This window comes from Miscanthus floridulus, chromosome 3, assembly GCF_019320115.1.
Source record: "Miscanthus floridulus cultivar M001 chromosome 3, ASM1932011v1, whole genome shotgun sequence".
Lineage (NCBI taxonomy): Eukaryota > Viridiplantae > Streptophyta > Magnoliopsida > Poales > Poaceae > Miscanthus > Miscanthus floridulus.
The window spans coordinates 114,604,714-114,621,659 of NC_089582.1; the positions used below are offsets into that span (position 1 = coordinate 114,604,714).

At 45.1% G+C, this 16,946-nt stretch overlaps 2 pseudogenes; both read right to left on the bottom strand.

Moving 5' to 3' along the window:
* Positions 1-4,510: 4,510 nt before the first annotated feature.
* On the bottom strand, positions 4,511-6,797 carry LOC136546569 (nuclear transport factor 2-like; annotated as a pseudogene).
* Positions 6,798-13,391: 6,594 nt separating this feature from the next.
* On the bottom strand, positions 13,392-15,481 carry LOC136546570 (peroxidase 55-like; annotated as a pseudogene).
* Between the last annotated feature and the right edge of the window lie 1,465 nt (positions 15,482-16,946).

Consider the following 16,946-nt stretch of genomic DNA (forward strand, 5'->3'; position numbering starts at 1 on the left):
AAGATGAATTGGACACCCATGCTGGACCTCCTCCTCTCCTTGGCTTGTATGCGATGAAGTAGTGATGTCCTCATCACTAACTTCCCCTATTATAAAGCTAGAATGGCTTGCCACCTCGAGGCGGTTGATTTGGGTGTTTGGAGAGTCACTCTTATGGGATGAAACCCATTAAGAATCTCAATAAACCCACGAAGAGTGAAGAAAAATAAATTCATTTCAATGCTAGAGCAAAAAATTGCTTGTTTGAATCATTTAGCATGGATGTGTTTAACCAAGTGTTCACTTTAAATACGGCACTTAAAATTTGGTTAAAACTTCAAGAGCTCCATGATGGCACTTCTAATGTCCGTGAGCAAAAACATTGTCTAGTTAAACAAAATTATGATTCCTTTAAAATGAATGATGATGAGCTTGTTCGTGATATATATTCTCATTTGAATCTAATTATCAATGAGCTCCATTCAATAGGATTAACAAAGCTAGATGATGCGGACATCGTGAGGAAGATCATCTTCGTGCTACCACAAAAGAAATATGCAAGCATCATCAGCATCCTTCACAACATGGAGAACTTGAGCACCATGACCCCGGGCATAGTCATTGGTAAGATAGTGGCATTTGAAATGTCACGTAAGATGGATCAAGAAGATGCCTCTTCATCAAGCAAAGGAAAAGCTCTCGCATGTAGCGAGAAAAAGAAGATGAATGGCAAGCAAGTTGAGACAAGCTCAAGCTCAAGCTCCTCAAGTGAAGACGAAGAAGAAGATGAGGACAATGATGATGATGAAGATTCAAGTGATGATGATCAATCATCCTCCTCCACCTCCGACCTTGATGAAGAATCAATCAAACTAATCAACAAGGTGGAGAAGATGATCCAAAGGCTCAATGTCAAGGGTGTGCTCATCCAAATTTAAGATCTCATTTTCACAAATCAAAGAAATGAGCAAAGAAAGAGAGGATGCTATGGATGCGACGAGTTAGGGCACTTTGTGGAAGTTTTTCCAAACAAGCCCACACCCAAGACAAAGAAGAAGGCATGCAAGAACCAAGCCCTCACATCAATAAGGTCATGAGATGATTCTTCAAGTGAAGAAGAACACCATCACAAGAGGCGTGGCCGCAAGCACTCATCATCAAGCTCTTCTCGTATGTGCCTTATGGCTGAGGTAACAAAAGCTCATCCTCTAGTGAGAGTGATAGTGATGATGAAATGCCTTCTTATGATGAAATTGTGCAACAAAATCTTAATTATGCTAAAGTTTGCACTAGTCAACAAAAGAAGCTTGAAAAATTAAAAGAAAAGCTAGAATAGTTCACAAGAAGCATACAAAACTTTGCTTGAACAATATGAGAACTTTGCTAATCTCAATGTTGAACTATCTACTAAAATTGAGCAACTTGAGGTTAGTGCAACAACAAATACATGCACAATCAATGATGAGCAACTTGCAAAGAAAAATAAAAAATTAAAAGAAAAGTTAGCTAGCTCACAAGATGCTTATAAAAGTTTGCTTGCTAAAATGGAAACTGTGTGCAAATATTGTGATGAGCTAACTAATAAAGTTGCTAATCTTAAAGCCGTTAGTACAAACCCCACCAAGGCATCTAAAAAGAAAGTTTCTATCTTTAACATGTCTAAAAAGGATGACTCTACTTCTTGTAATGATTTATGTTTAGACTCATCTTTGTGCAACCAAGTTTGTGTTGAGAAAGTTGTTGTAGATACATACACACAAGAGGTTACAAAGGAGAATGAGCAACTCAAGCAAGAAATAGCTCGCCTCACCAAGGACTTGACTCAAGTGAAAGGCAAGGCGAAGTAAGCTCAACTTCATCAAGATAACACCATCAAGGAAGTGAAGAAGCTTAATGAAGGACAAACCGTGGTTTGCTACGTGTGCCACAAGGAATATCATAAGTCCTATGAGTGCAAGGTGAAGAATGGGGGAGGAGCAAAGAAGAAAAAGAAGAAGCAAACAAGCAAGCTCTCCAACACCTACACCAACAAGGTGGACAACAAGGCCTCCACACCATACTTGTTAAATAAGAAGAAAAATGACAAGGTGGTGGCTATCAAGGTGAACAAGCAAGCCAACAATGGAGTCAAACGCTTTTGGGTCCCAAAGAAAATCATTTCCAACATGAAGAGCACCAAGAAAGTTTGGATCCCGAAAGGGAAGTGAGAAGTTCGATGGACTTTATGGAATTTGAAGACTTGGCAAAGTATGGATGTATTTCATGGGGTGCATCATGATGGACAAAATCATTACCAAGTGGGTTAGTAAATACTATGGACCCAAATTCCCCTTCCCATGTTAGGTAACTAGATTCAATTTGCTTCAAGTGGTACTAGATTTAATTTTCTACTTGTGGCATCTTTAAGCATCTAGTTACTTTTCATGTCTAGGTTTGTATCTGCATGCTTATATCTTTTCTGTCATACATACACTAGGTATATCTTATGGTAGGCTTACTCGGTTTTATTTTTATTCCTTGGAGCAATTCTACATGGTTTAAAACTGTTTAGGAGCACGGCACATAGCTTGTCTTTCAATTTTTCATCTAATATGTGCCAAAGTCCAAATTGTAGATAATTTCTCCTGAATATCGCCTTTGAAAATTACTCTCACATTCATATGATGTCATCTTTCAAGTGATATTTTTTATTCTAAAATCAATGTGCATGTTTCCTACAAGTATTCCATAGTTGTGAGCACAAATTTAGGGGGAGGTTACTCTACAAGTTGGATGCTTTGAGACTAACACTTTTTCAAGCTTATCATGTGTATAGTAGTCTCATTGCAAGGAAAATAGAGTCTCGGGAGTTAAGCATCATACTTCAAATATCCACCACCTATTACAAGTGGTAGAAATCGAATTGGTTTCCACATGTGGTATTTCTAAAACCGATATCATCATGTTGATTTTATTTTCATATTTATATGCTTTCTCCATGTATTATATAGATTAAATTCACTTGAGCAACAATTTGTCAATTATGCATATGCTTTGCCTTCTACCATATGTATGCATATATTTAGGGGGAGCTTAGTCTATATAATGTGAGAGTCAAATTTTGTGACCTATTCCACTCTACATACAAAGAATCATAAAGTTTGACCCTCCCTTGTGCTACTAATATATTCCTTTTTGGTGTTTGATTTCAAAGAGGAAGAATTTAGAGGACCAAAAGCAAGCACTAATTTGTAGGATCATAATAATTTACAAGTGGTAATGGCCTACAAGTGGTGTCTACAAGTGGTAATGGTCCGAGAAAGGGAGGATAGTGGATTATGGACTGCCTATGTAATGGGAAGAATTTGTAGGAAGCAAGGCTTAAATCCATAATGCCACATGAGGACATTTGTAAGAGCAAGATAAGTTTTTATGTAGTATCTTTTAGTCTTGCAAGTAGTATCTTTTAGCATCATATAACCCTGTCTCTTGCATTGCATTCTAACAAGTAGATAGTTTTTAAATTTCAAATTTTTATTATTTGCTTGCTTTGATCGTGTTGTCATCAATCATCAAAAAGGGGGAGATTATAAGAAAAATAGACCCTAGGCCCATTTACTTTTGGATTTTGGTGTTTGATAACCAACATAACTAAATTGGACTAATGAATTTGTAAGTGATTGTTTTGTAGTTCAATAGGGTGCAAGACGTGACTTGGACAAAGGCGACGTGATGATCCGGAGGAAACAAGGTCCACGGCGTTTTGGCCAGAAGCTTGATAGTAAAGACGGCGGGGAGCATCAGGGCGAGGCTTGCCGGAAGGCATGTCGGAGATCCACTTGCGCGTGGGGAAGGCCCGAGGCTATCCACGGAGTTACCCAACCGGGAGCTTGGCTCTTGCGAGGGATTTCTTGCAAGGGGCTCCAACGAGGACTAGGGAGAAACTCGAGCACTTCTCGATACCTCGGTAAAAATACCGGAGTCGTCGACAGGAGTTTGCATATCTCTACCTTGCTCTTTAGCTTCCACATTTACATTGATTACTTTACTCCTTTTGTGGTAGAGATAGCAACACACTAGTAAAACCGTAGTTGCACATTTAGATAGTTTATCTTTTGTATAGGTTTTGCTAAGGTTAGAAAAAGAGACCAAAATTTAGAGTTAAAATTTTAAGTTGCCTAATTGAATCCTCCTCTTAGGCGTTACGGTCCTCTACAGGCACTTCAATAGCTACTTTCCAAGCACTCCTATTGAAACATAGATCGCTAGGTATATCCTAAGCTTTCTAATCTCTTTTTGTCTCTCCCATATCAATTCCGACCTACCTGTACCTCTCCTCATATTATTAGCTTGGCTTAGGACTCCACAATACACTAGTATCTCTGAAAGTCTTATTTGGACATAGCCTAACCACCTTAACCGATGTTGAAATTTTTTTTCTTCAATTGGTGCTACCCCTAGACGGTCACGTATATCATCGTTCCTAGCTCGATCCAAAGTATATAACCAACAGCAGGCAAGGGAAATGACATTCTGCTCCATATTAGAACCCAAAACTCCTTGCAATATATGACTCAATCACTGAAACTAAAGCAGCATAAAGTTTACATCATTCAACACAATAATAAACTACATTGTTTCCGGAAAAAAGACACTATCAGACTGCCATGGCAGATAGAAAGTCTTGACCCTGTTCGCTTCTCTTGTAATCCGTCTTTTTCAGCTTATTTTTTCAGCCGGAACAGTATTTTTCTCTAACAATAAATCAGCCGAAACAGTGTTCAGCTTGTTTTTTCAGCGAAGCGAACGGGTTGATGTCTTTAGCCATAGTTCAGGCGGAACATGTCGTTCTGCACGTAGAAATTCCCCAAGTCCTACTGGCATCAAATGGAACATCTGCACAGACAGCAGGTTATGATGTCACAAATTTTGTTCGTGCATGTGAATCAATAGAAGTAAATAGAGACGAAATGAAAAACCCTACACTTCAAGTAAGTAGACCATAACAGATGTAATCAGTATTAACATAACATTCTGTACAGCTTAACACAATAAAAAACTGAAAGCACTCCCCGTTTGGATTCAATGGAGTTGATCTATGGAACACAAGCAACAAAAAAAAAGTACTGACACAGTTCATTGAAACACAGCCAACTGCATGAACACAGCCATAAAGTAAAGCCCAAGCAGTCCACACATTGCAGGCAGTATAGGATAACAAAGAGAATCCACATAATGATACAATAGAAAGGAAAAAAAAACTTACAAATTAAAATCACCAAACCAAAAGGGTATTTGGCATCCCCAATCACAGATGTGCTATGCTAAGTGTGCTATGCTAAGTTGATTAACTCAGTTGATCGCACCCAGACTTATCAGACTCATGAAGGGCACATCATCATATACTTGTGAACCTAAAATAAAAGGTAGTTACAAAGAACATGACAACTCTGAGAGAATCAAAAGAAACCTACGAAGCTTGCCTCATATGACAAAACAGTCAACACATACTGAAAAGACTAAAAAGAGAATCCTCAAGACATGCATCTCCAGAATTAAGAAAATCAATGATAACAGACAATATCTACGGAACTCCAAATCATCGCATACTCAAATCCCTCCACCACAACAGATCAGATGCTAGTATTATATAGCTGGAAATAGCACAGTTAAGGTCAGCATATACTTCAGTTTCAGAAAGAAACGACTGGTGTTCCAGGTGGGAGAAATAACGAGTGAAACATTGGAGCCCCTCCAAATGTAAAATCCTGGAAAGTACAGATCACATTGTGAATCCTAGAGACAGTCTGAACAACACAAAAATCACTTATCCAGACATGAACGACAGACCAATCTTTTGACCTCCAGCGAGGGCGTACCCAGTGTAGAGAGCTCCCGCTCTGTGCGTGGTCTGGAGAAGGATGTTAGTGGCAAGCCTTACCCTCGCCTGTGCAATGCGAGGAGACCGCGACTCAAACCCAGGACCTTCCGATCACAGGCGGTAAGACTGTACCGCTTGCACCAGGCCCGCAAGGAAAAGAAAAAAAACAGATATTGAGTAAAGTAAATCCACAATACTACCAACGAGTAATAAGCTTAACATAAATACCAAAGAAAGTACTTATAAGAACTGATGGGTTACAGCGACAGTAAATGGGAAGTAAAACCAATCCAAATGCAGACCGTGACACAGTAGCTACGGGAAGCAATTTATATTTATGCGACAGAGATGTAAATGTAGTTACAGCTTCGCAACTAATTGTCAGAAAATAAATCCAAATACGCATTCTAGGAGACTGATACAGATAGATCTTGTTCCAACAGTGTCAGAAATCAGAACATTCCAGCTATGGATGTACGGCAACGAATGAGATGAGGTCAGAGGGCAAAGGGGTATTAACCTGGGAGAACTTGAGGGGGTGCTCTCCCTCGCCGACCTGCAGGGCGCCAGAGACGAAGACGAGCATGCCACCGGTAGGGCCGGCCGGCTGACAGTCAACGGTGGTGACCTGGTGCTTGCACGCAGCGAACGGGAGGGAGGTGAGCTTGCCGGTTATGGCAGTGGCTCCCATGTACTTGTCGCCCTCGAAGGTGAGCATGGAGCCCTCCTGGTACAGCCCCACCAGCGCCCGCTCGATTGGTATCGAACGTCGTGTAGTAGTGGTTCACGAACGCCTTCGCCACGCCGTCCGGGTCCATCTGATGGTCTCCGCCGCTCGCCGCCGGTGAGCTTTAGGGTTTAAGGGCTTTGTGCGTGGGAAGAACGCAGCAGCGGAAGAGGCGGATGGGACGAATTGAATGGAAGGGTCGAGAAGGTGGCGGCGGCGGCGTGGAGGAGAAACTGGAGCCTAATGACACGAGAACATTGGGCCGTGTTATCCCTATAATATTTTGTGAAAAATTGGGCTCGTGGTTGGCCTTCTGCTCCTTTTTTTGTTTTTGTTTTCGGCGTAACGTTTTTTTATTTCCTATTTTTTTCGTGTCTTTTTTTCCAGGACGACTAGTGGTCGAACGTTTAGAACACAGTGTCCATCCGAACGCATCTCCCATACCCACGCCCGACGAACACAACTCATTTCGCTCCGCACCAAGTCAGTTCCGGAGACAGCGTCCGTCCCTCTCGGTATCCACAAGACATGGGTCGCACTTTTAGAGGTGGTCTAACCTATAAAATTAAGATGTGTACGACACTGGTCGACGTACACCGTAAGATATTATATATTATCAAATAGGATATTTTCTTTATAACCCTACTCCTCCAGAGTATATAAGGAGAGACAGAGGCCTTCTAGTGGACATCGATCTACATACATCTCATATTCAATACAATACATTAAAGACACAGGACATATGGTATTACGTCGATCAGATGGCCCGAACTTATCTAAATCGTTGTCTCTGCGCCTTGTGTCACCATCCGGTTCCTATCACGCGCACCTCCACCGATCAATCTACCTTCGTGGGATACTCCTCGGAGGACTGCCGAGCATCTTTTGTCGACAGTTGGCACGCCAGGTAGGGGCTCGTGCGTGTTGATCCATTGAAAGGTCCTTGTGTGGTTTTGGTAATTAAGTGGCAACCTAGGTGGACTAATTATATTTATGTGAGATACACAGGTGATTAGTCTACAGGTACATGTGTGTGGGCAACATAGACCATGAAGATGAAAATGGCTTGGAGATGTTGCAAAGCTCACACATGTGATAATGAAGGAGCTCATTGCAAATGAGACATGACATTAAGTCATGTGATCAAGGTGGAGAAGATCAAGACATGACTTGGCTTGATGGACCAGTTATAAGCGTGAAGGGCAAGTCGGAGGCTTTAGAGCGATGGACCGCGTGGCGGTGAAGCTTAAGCAAGACTTGACACCGATGGATAAAGGCAACGATGAAAAGCAAGTGAAGTCGAGATCGATGAACCAATATGATCACGTGATGATATGAAGTGGATCATATCATTGTTGATCGTGTTGGTGCATGTGTTGCATCGACATTGGAAGAGATGTAATGGAATACGCAAGGCAAATGTATAACCTAGGGCATTTCATTTCACCAGTCACATGTGTGTAGAGAAGTTTATGACCGGGTTTAGGATAGATGGTCGTACTATCAAGAGAGACAAACTTATTTGCATATCGGTCATATAGTGCCACTCTAATGATCTAACTTTGCATCGTTGCTAGGATTGAGTGGCGTGGCAAGTTGAGTGACTAATTCTTTGGAAAATGATTGTGAAAATGCTAACACACATACACATGGTGGTGTACACTTGGTGGTGTTGACACATTTACAAAAGAGATGAAGTTAGAGTTGATGTGGATCAACTCGGTGAAGGAACGAAGGCAAGGGTTCGAAACTCCACCGGCGGACAGTCCGACGGTGCCACCGACGCCCTATACAGAAAAGACAGGGTCTCACAGAGGTGACTAGACGCTGGTCGCTTGGTGACTAGACACTGGGGTCATGCGTCCGGTCAGTAGCAGCAGTGAACGCGCGGTCTCGGTCTTCGACCGGACACTGGCGCTAAAAGTGACCGGACGCTGGCAGGGTGCACCCGGTCAATGCGGACATATGATGATGCAGGTGGCGCTGGAGTTAGGCGTGCAGGCATGAAACTGATTAGACGCTGGTCTATGTCCAGTCATGGTGGACTGGACGCGTCTAGTCGCAAAACAGAGGCTCGGGGAGCTCTTTGGAAACGACCGGACTCTGGCACAGCAGCGTCCGGTCGTTCACTGTGCAGCGTCCAGTCACAACTTAACCATTGAGATCGGACGCTCAGTAGTTGAACGGAGGCGACACATGGTGAGCATCCATTGATCGGAAGCTGGGGGTCCTACGTCTGGTCGATCTGACCAGAGCGTTCGGTCAACTCGAGTTTTGCCCAGTGAAGGGATAACGGCTAGTTTAGCCCGTGGGGCTATAAATAGAAGGGTGTCTCAGCCATAGCTGGTGCTGAGCACCTCGAGGACTTTGTGTCCATGCTTGAGACTGCTTGGGAGCCCTCCATCTCACATATACTTGATAGTTATTATCCGATTGTGTGAGAGAGCGATTCTAGTGAGGTTGTATCGTGAGGTTGCATCGAGTGGTACTAGGTGATCGAGTTACAAGCCGATGGTGCTTGTTACTCTTGGAGGTTGCCACCTCCAAGATGGCTTGGTGGTGGTCTCCGTGGAAGCCCACAAGAAGCTTGTGCGGTGCTTCGAAGAAGAGCTTTATGAGGGGCATTGTGCTCGCCCCGTGAAAGCCGTGAAGAGCAACACTAGTAAAGCGAGACACGAAGGGCGACAAGTGGTTCGGCCGGATCAAGTGCTAGAGCTTGTGGTAAGCACTCCACATGGGAGAGTGTGACTTGTGGGTCACCACTAGCAAGAGGACCGGCGGCAACCTTGGAGCTTGTCTCAACGGGGACTAGCGTGTTGGCAAACACGTGAACCTAGGGAGAAAATCACCGTGTCAACCTTGTTCTTCCTATTGGTTTGCAATCCCCTTACATAAGCTTGTGATTACTTTTATATACATTGTGCTTGTGTAGTTGTTCTTGTAATTAGTTAGCTTATGTAGCTCACTAGTTACCTTCTTGCTTGTGTAGCATAGAAGTAGCTTCCTTGCGTGGCTAATTTGGTTTGTATAACCTTGTTAGTTACTTTGCTTAGTTTGTGTAGCTAAGTATTTACGCTCTCTAATTTGACATTGATTGCCTTGTTATTGACCATTGCTAGTGAGCTTAGTTGGATTTGTGTTTTTGCTTACTAGCATATGTAAGAGTTTCCTCGTTGCTTGAAATACTAGTGGCATAAGTTTGTGTGACCTTTGCTCCTAGAATTGGTTAGGTGAGCTCTAGTTAGCCCGGCACCTTTGTTGCTTAATTAGGATTTTTGCAAGGTGCTAGAGAACATAGATAGAGGGGTGTAGTCTTGGCTAGACCGATAATTTTAATTCCGCACTTATTTCGGTTAGCCGATGCGATTAAATTTTAGAAATGACTATTCACCCCCGTCTAGTCCGCCATCTCGACCTTTCATCCATGGCGGGCCAGATAGGATCTCAAGATCAATCGCGGCGGCAGCAATTTGTCGTCTCGCGACATCTAGCCAAGATATTCAAGATATTACGGCTTCACATACGTGTACAACTTCTCACGACAAACAAGCAAGGTCAAATCATTATGCCTGCATCTACCTGTGTCGTACGTCAGGCATGCAAGTCAATCATGATCCGTTATGAACAAAAGCAATCTACAATACCATGAAGATGACATCATGCAAGCCAAACCAGGAAATGGTTGAGATCAACTTGCATATACATGCATCACGTGCAGGCTTCATGTACTTGCATCTATATGACCACGCAAGCAAGTAACAGGCAACCTAATTGGATGCTTTTCTGTGCAAGATACTCGGTTCAACGTAGAACTACTTGGGAACGAATTCGATGCGATCAAGACCCAGTCAGGGACGAGTCCCGACTAGTTTACTTCATCAACATCCATCTCCTCGGATACTACGACTCGTCGACTCCTTCACCCGGCCATGATGAATCAAGCTAAGTCATGCTTTAATATTTTTCTAAATATTCTCTGATCTTTATATATCGTCGTAATATTTCTCCGAGCTGTTTTCTCCATGTTTGCTCTCCAAAAGATTTTCTGAACCTCCGAACAGTCATGTTGATGCTCGGATGTCCCCAGAGACGGCCCTATCTCTGGCTCCTCCCTACACGTGCACGAGCGTCTGCCCTCTGCATTATGGGTGGTCGGCGGTGGCTCCTTAGCGATGCTTTGTTCTTCCTACATGCACACGGGCTTCATGCTCCGCGTTATAGTTAACGGGCTAGCTAGGGCTTGAGACTCAGCTACACACTAACTGGTTAGGCGGTTTATATTAAATATAAATATATCTTCACACATACTGATCGCCGAGCTGCATATGCTATTTCATCGTCATTGCTGATTTTTCTCTGGAGTTCATATATTTTTACATCATGTACTACCCGTTCTACATATTTGTATTGTAGGATCATCGTTTAGGTGATCGGACCACCTGGTGCTCGAACTTCTCCACCGATCAACTGGTCGGACCGCTATGTTCATGGACTTCATCGCCGACTAGTTGATCGGACTGTTCGTCGATCGCTTCTACTCAATGCTCACTTCGCTGCCGACCAGTTGACCAGATTGTTCGTTGCTCGTACTTCATCGCCAGCTACGTCGGGGACTCCTCGGTGCTCGGACATCGCCATCTACGCTGGGGACTCCTCGGTGCTCGGACATCACCGGCTACGCCGGGGACTCCTCGGTGCTCGAACATCGCCAGCTACGTCGGTTACTCCTCGGGCTCGGATTTTTCGTGCTCGGGGACTAAGTGGGCACACTTCACCCCACTTCACCTTGTGGACATCGCCAGCTACGCCGGGGACTCCTCGGTGCTCGGACATCGCCAGCTACGCTGGGGACTCCTCGGTGCTCAGACATCGCCAGCTACATCGAGGACTCCCTCGATGGTCGGATCTTGCTACGCCTCATCGGTGTGCTATCAAGTTGCTCCATGCTATTCGGATCAGGGTGCTAATCTTGGACAGCACGTCTAGGGTCTTGATACACGCATGTCAGACGACGTCGGTAAGCTTTCAGACTTCTTTTTCTTTAACCCTGCTATAAGATTCATTCTTCATCTTCTAGTAGGCTCAGGGACTAGCTGTGGGGGTATGGCCCCCGATATCCACGAGACAAGACATGGCCTGCACCCTCAGAGGTGGCCTAGCCCACAAGATCAAGGTGTGCATGGCACTGGTCGACGTGCACCGTAAGATATTGTATAGTACCAAATAGGATATTTTCCTTGTAACCCTACCCCTCTAGAGTATATAAAGAGAGGCAGGGGTCCCATAGTGGACATCGATCTACATACATCTCATATTCAATACAATACACTAAAGACACAGGACGTAGGGTATTACGTCAATCAGACGGCCCGAACCTGTTTAAATCGCTGTCTCTGCGCCTTGTGTCACTATCCGGTTCCTATCACGTGCACCTCCACCGATCAATCTACCTTCGTGGGATACCCCTCAGAGGACTGCCGAGCATCTTTTGTCGACAGTCCCAAATAGATCTCCACATCTACACCCGACGCCCGCCCGCATCGCATCCCGCGCTCGCCTACATCGTGTGCCAACGTCTAGAATCGCGCCCCTGCGCCCACACGTGAACCACGGCGGCGCCCCCGCAACAGCACCAAGCCTATCGCACCCATCTCGCGCAAATCACGTGAACCACGGCGGTGCCCCGACAACAGCAGACTGTTGTCCGCCAAACACCAGCACGAATTACATGAGCAACACATGATCTAGTTTTGAAACATAAAGATAAAACATTTGCAACATACAAACTGAAACAAATGAAACATTTGAAACATGCGTGTATAGCCATAGTAACATATGCGACATCCATATCTACTTTTACAACATAAGTCTGAAACATCTGAAACACATGAAAACAAACACTTGAAACATGTGTGTGCAGCCATAGCAACATATGCAACATCCAGATGAAAACACTTAAAACATGCATGTGAAACAACTGAAACACTTTGATTATAGGCTTGAAACATGTGTATATTGTCATTGTAACATATGAAACATCTCAAATCTGCTTTTACAACATCTAGATGAAACACTTAAAATAAGTCTGAAACGCCTGAAACACTTGAAACACGGTGTTGTCAGCGGCCATGGCCTACCGGTGGAGGACTATGGTAGCCAGTAAACTCGGGTTTAAGGAGACATTGAATGCAACGACCGGCGACCTCCTAATGGCGCCGGGGTGGTGGTGGCTTTTTGCACGCCATGGCCGCGATGAGCGAGATGGATGGGTCACGGCAGTGGACGCCTCGCGAGGTGCGGTATGGGGAGAGGCGCAGCGCTAGATTGGGGCGGGTGCAGCGCGGGATGGGTCACGGTAGCGAGGCATAGTAGGCGGGTGGACGATGCGGATGCGCAGTTGACGCAGCGCTACGAGCGGACGAGGTTAGTGGTCGCGAGTGGGGAAAATGTATGGGAGTAGAACAACAGGCGTTGCGCCTGTTGGGCCTAACCGATGCCTAGGTCCAGGAACGAGAGCGTCCGAACCATACACACCCGAACGGACGTCCCCGTCAAAGCATTATCGTTTTTGTTCGGCGTAACGTCTATTTTTTTCCGCACGTGAGAATCGGGTCACGCAGTTGCGCGAACGCGCGACCAAGCGTGCATTTGAGTTTGCATAATACGTATTTGCTACCCCAATCTCTCGTAGACATTCCAAAGGGTAAGGGTAGCGTTGTGTGCTGTCACGTGAACATGGGTGTGTTTGCTTACGTACGTGGCTGTGTGTTTTTTGTTTGTTTTTGTTTTGCAAAAGAAATGGGTCAAAATATCCAAATTAATCTTTGCACTTGCACAAGTATGCAGCATCCTCGATCTACTCGTGGAATGCGGTGCAGTCTCTCCTGATCTCCCCATGCCTGCCGGTCTTCACCCCAACACTGCCCAACTTCTCCATGGCGTCCTTGAACGCCTCGAAGAAGCGCGTCTGGTTCTTAGCGGAGCCCCTCACCGCCGGCCGCGACGCGCCGTCGCTGTACAGCGTCTGGTCGGAGGTGAACAGGCCCAGGCCGCCGGCGAGGTTGGCGTAGTAGGCGTTATCGAAGGCGGTCGGTGTGATTGGGTCCATATCGACGGCGATGTCCGCGCCGACGTCCGGCGGGCAGGCGTCCATAAGCTGCCGCGCGTACGCCGGGTTGTACGACGGGTCCACCGACGCGCCATTGCCGCCGTGGCCGACGCCGACGCCGTGGTGGTAGAGGCGGTCCGTGAAGCGGGTGCAGTGCGCGAACCCGACGGTGTGCGCGCCCGAGAGCGCGACCATGTCGAGCGTGGTGAGGTTGTGCATGGAGGCGAGGTCCTTGACGCGCATGTTGGATCCCGGCAACTTGCTCGCGACGTTGCCGGCCTTGGAGACGAGCCCGTCCAGCCGGCCGAGCTGGACGGTCCAGTGGGGGCCGGACGACTGCCATGCCATTGCACAATGCACATGCACAGTAGTATCAGAAATTAAACCGAATTGCCATGGCTCAGTAAGATTGTAAGAAGTGAGTGAATGACCATGGTGACGACGTCCCTGGCGGCAATGGCGAGGATATCGGCGCAGGAGACCACGCCGGGGCACTTCTTCTCGACCTCGGCCTTGGCGCGCACCACGGTGTCGAAGCCGTCGCCGGCGAGGGACACGTTGTCGGGCGCGTCCTTCTCGGCGTCGTTGTCGCGGGACGCGATGATGACCGACGGCATCACACCCCTGCAAGTCGATTCGATTCACCATAAACATGTCAGTTTCCTTCAATTTCACCCCGCGCAAGCAAGAAAACATATTCACCCCGACGCTGTTTAGTTAAACTCCAAATTCCAAAAAAGTGCTACAGTACTTATCACATCGAATATTTGCGGTCCATGTATGGAGTATTAAATGTAGACGAAAAAAAACTAATTACACAGTTTGGTGGGAAATTGCGAGACGAACGTTTTGAACCTAATTAGTCCATGATTAAACACTAATTGCCAAATAAAACCGAAAGTGCTACGATAACCCCAGATTCCAACTTCCTAAAACTAATCGGGCGTTGAGTGTGGAACGAAACGATGACGTGGACAGCATGAAACTCCGTATTCGGCTCGTCGGAAGATGACAAATGGGTCGGTGGCTGATTTGTCAGCAGGGACGGACGTCCGACACATCTGACCTGAATCTCTGATAGAATTCAGCCTAGTTGACAGAAAAAGGTCGTGCAGTCACATGGCACAGCCGACGAGTGCGTGATTACAGTAGAAGCTAACGATCGAGCTGTCATTCGGACCAATAATCTACTGTCGCGTCAGTCTAAAAGTTCAGTATGAAATGATTGTCTAGCTACAGTAACCTGCAGGTTGATCTGAATGCAGTTGAAAAGCCTTGTCGAACTGAACCTCTACGACATTGCAAATCAAGAAACTTCAATGGGTAAAATCTAAAGCGAGGTGTTTAAAACACAAGATCTTCACAGGAATCGATCAAAACAATCCCCTCCGTGTTCGATAGAAATCCCCGTGTTCTAATTTATAAATGGATCCTTGATCTCGGCCAAAAGAGCCTCAGATTGCCCGAACGCGCAGGTGCAGACACTGATGGATGTTGCTCACCTCGACGAAGCAGTCGTGGAAGAAGAGCCTGAGCGTGGCCGGGACCGTGACGAAGGTCTCATTGACCTTCTTGGCCACCACTGCCCGCACGATCGCCTCGACGTCCGGGCACGTCGACCGGTAGTAGTCCGGGGACAGCTTTGCTTCCGTGGACGGCAGCGCTATTGCTGCCACCAGGACCACGGCTGCAGCAGCAAGTGCCTGCGTCCTCTCCATTTCTCCATGGGCTTGGAGCTCAAGCTCTGTGTCTGTGTGGGACTGTGGGAGTGTGTTCCAGAGGGAAGAAGATGCAGAGCGCATCTACAGATGGAGTGACCAGTGAAGTGACGACTAGCTTGGAAGGCTCTACAGATGGAGACAGGGTAAGTGGGAAGGCCAGTATATACAGTGTGCACCGCCGGCCACCGGGGTAAGTGAAAAGGATTAAAGGAGAGGGGTTAGGTTGAACCGGATGTTGTGCTAGAATCTGTACAGTATACGTTAGCTGGCACAAAAATAACCATATAGAGACGAGAGTTGGGTTTTGGGAGTTGATCGTGGAAAGTCGGCAGATACATGAGATTTTCACCTGATACACCTCTCGTTCAATTCTTTTACCAATTGAGTTTTCATGTTCTAATTGAACACTATTTCCATTTATGATTAAAGGAGAAGATTATTCTTTTACTAAATATATGCGGATCAAAACATGTCTTATAATAAGAAGAAATCTTTCTTAGTATCAATCCCCTTGCCCCCATTCTTTTAGAACGGGAAGGATTCTTTTTGAGTTTCCATCTCTTCATTTTGAATCTATGCTCTTCTATCTTTGACTTATTTTTTCAATTTATTCTTTATTAATTTCATTTCTATTTCCCCCTCTTCCTCTATCCCTATGATCTAGGTACAACTTTTGCATCAATAAAGAACTTTTTCCTCTGTATGAATTGATATATGGCAGAACCGTTTAATCTAATATCTTCCAGGAGTACTTATCTTTTATTAGACACTAAGTACTCAAGGAAGGGCACTAAATTACACGGTTCCATCGGACACACCCAAGGGAGAACCCAAAAATCCATATCTTTCTATCAGGATCACAAATGAGAGAATAAAGCTTACACAATTCTTAAGTCATTTCTTACATCACTTTCCATTCAACATCAGAGTATAATATTTATTGTTTATAACAACGGAATATAATCATGCTATCAGAGTTTCAGCGAAAGTAAAATCATTTAACGACAAGTTAAACATTAACATGATGATCTGTTATATACATCATAATAGGTTATAAGTTTTCCATTGTAAAATATTTTGGGTGAAAGTTTCAAATAAACGCTATGTCCGCAACGTTAAGGAAATCCTCGCTGAGCCCACCAGGAGGTTTCCACACACCAGTGTCAGCTCCACATGTTCTTGTCACCTGTAACAGGGTAGAACAAACCCTGAGTACTCAATTGTACTCCGCAAGACTTACCCGTTAGGAGAAGAGAAAAGACTCCAAGGGTATGCAAGGCTATCTGGCTTATGGGTTATTGCATATGTAGGAAGCATTACTAAACGTGCATCCTTATATTCAATTTCATTAGCAGTCATCATTAGTTCATTAACAAACCATTCTATGTAAGCACCTATGCTACTTTCAAGCAGGTGGTAAGCAATCAGGACAATTTTATCATCTTTCATCTTCCAGTTCTTACTATGGTGCCACATTATAGACAAGTCGTACCGGATTACCCGGTGATTCACGAATCAATGTGCCCAGCTAGGTACCCCAAAACACAAACC